The sequence below is a fragment of the Hyaena hyaena genome, unplaced genomic scaffold (genome assembly GCF_003009895.1).
Source record: "Hyaena hyaena isolate Hyena2069 unplaced genomic scaffold, ASM300989v1 scaffold_1480, whole genome shotgun sequence".
Taxonomy (NCBI): domain Eukaryota; kingdom Metazoa; phylum Chordata; class Mammalia; order Carnivora; family Hyaenidae; genus Hyaena; species Hyaena hyaena.
The window spans coordinates 193,909-197,637 of record NW_024082114.1 but is presented as its reverse complement, the minus strand read 5'-3'; positions in this window follow the sequence as shown (position 1 = coordinate 197,637).

Genomic DNA, 3,729 nt, shown 5'->3' with positions numbered 1-3,729 from the left:
CCTCCCTCTCCCCAACTATTTTTCCCCTTCTCCTCCCCCATGATCCTCCATTAAGTTCTCCTAATCCTCCTATAAGTGGAAGCATATGGTATTTGTCTTTCTCTGTCTGACTTATTTCTCTCAGTTTTATAAAGCCCTCAAGTGCCATCCAAATTGCTACAAATGGCCAGATTTCATTCTTTCTCATCGCCATGTAGTATTCCATTGTAGAGATAAACACATCTTCTTGATCCATTCATCAGTTGATGGACACTTAGGCTCTTTCCATGTTTTGGCTATTGTTGAGAGTGCTGCTATGAACATTGGGGTACATGTGCTCCTATGCATCAGCACTCCTGTATCCCTTGGGCAAATTCCTAGCTGGGTCATAGGGGAGTTCTACTGTTAACTTTTTGAGGAACCTTCACACTGTTTTCAAGAGATGGCTGCACCAGTTTACATTCCCATCAACAGTGTAAGAGGGTGCCTGTTTCTCCACACCCTCGCCAACATCTATAGTCTCCTGATTTGTTCATTTTAGCTACTCTGACCGGCATGAGGTGGTATCTCAGTGTGGTTTTGATTTGATCATCACCCTGATGATGGGTGACACTGAGCATCATTTCATGTGTCTGTTGGCCATCTGGATGTGCTCTTTGGAGAAGTTTCTGTTTATGTCTTCTGCCCATTTATTCACTAGACTATTTGTTTTTTGGGTGTGGAGTTTGATGAGTTCCTTATAGATTTTGGATACTAGCCCTTTATCTGTCATTTGCAACTATTTTTTCCCATTTCGTCGGTTACCTACTAGTTTTATGGATTGTTTCCTTTGCTGTGCAGAAGCTTTTTATCTTGGTGAGGTCCCAGTAGTTCATTCTTGCTCCTGATTCCCTTGCCTTTGGGGATGTGTCAAGTAAGAAATTGCTGTGGTTGAGGTCAAGGAAATTGTTTCCTGCTTTCTTCTCTAGGATTTTGATGGCTTCCTGCCTCACATTCAGGTCTTTTATCCATTTAGAGTTTATTTTTGTGTATGGTATGAGAAAATGATCTAGTTTCATTCTTCTGCATGTTGCTGTCCCAGCATCATCTGTTAAAGCGGCTGTCTTTTTTCCATTGGATACTCTTTCCTGCCTTGTCAAAGATTAGTTGGCTGTACATTTGTGGGTCCAATTCTGAGCTCTCTATTCTATTCCAGGGCTGATGAGGGCAGGGGAAAGGGGAAGGGGGGTGAAGGGGATGGAGGAGGGCACTTGTGGTGATGAGCACTGGGTGTTATACGGAAACCAACTTGACAATAAACTATTAAAAAAATCACTGATTGTCACATTACCTCAAATTCCATTTTGCTTTCACTTTGCATGTCAGCTCATCTGTCCCTCAGCCTGGCAAGTTAATTGCTAAGAGAAATGATAGACACCAACAATCCTGTGAGTAGGCTGGGCTCCTTACCTTGTTAAATAATGTCCACAGCCAGAGTTGTATTAGTTACCTATTGCTGTGTAAAAAATGCCCCAAACTTAAACATTTGTTATTTCACAGTTTTTCAGGACAGGAATTTAAGAGTGGCTTAACTGGGAGGTTTCAGCTCTATGTCTTTCATGATATTGCAGTCAAGCTGCCTGCCAGAGCTGCAAAGAATAGAAAGCTCACTGGGTCTGGAGGATGTGCTCCCAAAGCCCATTTTTCTGACTATTAGCATATTTCAAAAGATCCCCTTCCATGTTCCCTCACGTTGTTACATGCAGACCTCAGTCTTGCCTTATGAGTGTCTTCAGAGACTATACGAGGTCTCTCACAACACAGTAGGCTTTCGTCTTCCCAGAGCTGCTTTGTAACATGAGAGCTGACTTCACCCAGAGAGAGTATGCAGTGGATTGAATGATTACCCCAAAATGATATGCCCATGTTCTAAGTCCCAGAATATAAATGTGAACCTATCTGGAAGAAGAGTCTTTGTGGATATAACTGAGGTAAGGATCTCAAGACCTTAGGGTCATTCTGGAATAGGGTAGGCCTAGTGACAAGTATCCTTATGGGGTAAGAAAAAAAAAAAGCACAGAGATTCATAGGGTAGATGGCCATATAAAAATAGAGGCAAAGACCAGATTTCCCCCTAGAGTCTTCAGAAGGAGTAGAATCCTGCCAACACCTGGATTTAAGACCTATGAGAGAGTAAAGTGCTGTTTTAAGCCATCAAAGTTGTGGTATTTTGTTATGGCAACCCTAGGACACTACTGGAGTGATTTGAGAGAGAGAGAGAGAGAGAGAGAGAAGAGATAAAGACGAAAGTCATAGTCTTTTCATAACCTACTATCAATAATGCTCATTATTTTGACATATTCTATTCACTAGAAAGGAGTCATTAAGTTCAAGCCACATACAAGGGAAGAGGAATTAAACTCTACCTCTCCAGGGGAGAAATACCAAGAACTTGTAAAACCAATAAGGTTGTCATCTAAAGTTTCTCAAAATGATTTCTGAAGACTTCCTTGTCCTCTGAGAACAAGATACTGGAAGGAAGCAGGAACAAATGTCTGAGTCTTAAGGATGGTATATGATCATTTTTTCTTAATTCCTGTCTGTAACTTCCATATTTCTTCAAACACTAGTCACTGCTGCATATATTCAGGTGGACTATTGTCATAAACTTTACTAGTAGACCTCATGATGTCAAAATAAACTGCATCTAAATGACAATTAATAAACTGCATATAAAATAAAAAATCACTTTCAAAAGCAGGTTCACATACATCATCCCACTTAATAGTTGATTAAATTCTCACAATACTTCTAGAGGAGAGTTAGTAGTATCTAGGAGACTAGGAGAGGTAGTATGCTTTAGCAGACAGAACCCTATACTGTGAGTATGCCCAGACTCTAGTCTTGGCTCTGTCCCTTATCGCATGGTTAAATGAAATAATCTTTCTGGGTCTCAGTTTCTGGATCCCCTTAACTGTAAAATAAGGAGATAAAATCAGGTGATCATTAAAATTTTTGTCAACTCCAACAGCAACAACAGTGTTACCTCTATTACCTCAAAAACCTAAACTATATTAAAATTATACACTTGTCAGACCTGAAATATAGTATCTATACCAATGAAGAATGGTTGAAAAAGTTATAGACCATATTATTTTAAACATCAGGCAAGGTGAACTTTTTAATTTTTTTTTCATTTTAGAGAGAAGGAGAGAAAGAGAGAGAGAGAGAGAGAGAGAGAGAGAAGAGAGAGATCAGGGAAGGGACAGAAAGAGAGGGAGAGAGAGAATCTTAAGCAAGCTCCATGCTCAGTGCAGAGCCCAATGTGGGACATGATCGCACAACCCTGGGATCATGACCTTAGCCAAAATCAAGAGTCAGATGCTCAACCCATTGAGCCACCCAGGCACCCAATGTCAATTTTTTTTAACCCTATAGTAAACCACTTTCGCTTTGTCTACAATGTATTTCTCCTAAATAGCATATGGCGCTTAGCTCCAATGCCATCTCCTCGGGTGGTGTTCCCTGACCATTATGGGAAAAGTAGCCTTCCACCCTCCATTCTATTCCCACTCTTCATTTTCCTCGTATCCCTTATCATGATATGAGGTTGAATCTGTGAATGCTCTTATTTGAACGTGTTTATTATCTGCCTCTCTGTGCTAAGAATGTAAGACCTAAAAGTACTCAAATGTTAGCTGTCTTTTTCACTATAGTTTTATACATTCCAGAAGAGCACTCTAGCTCAGAGTAGGTACTCAGTAAACAGTG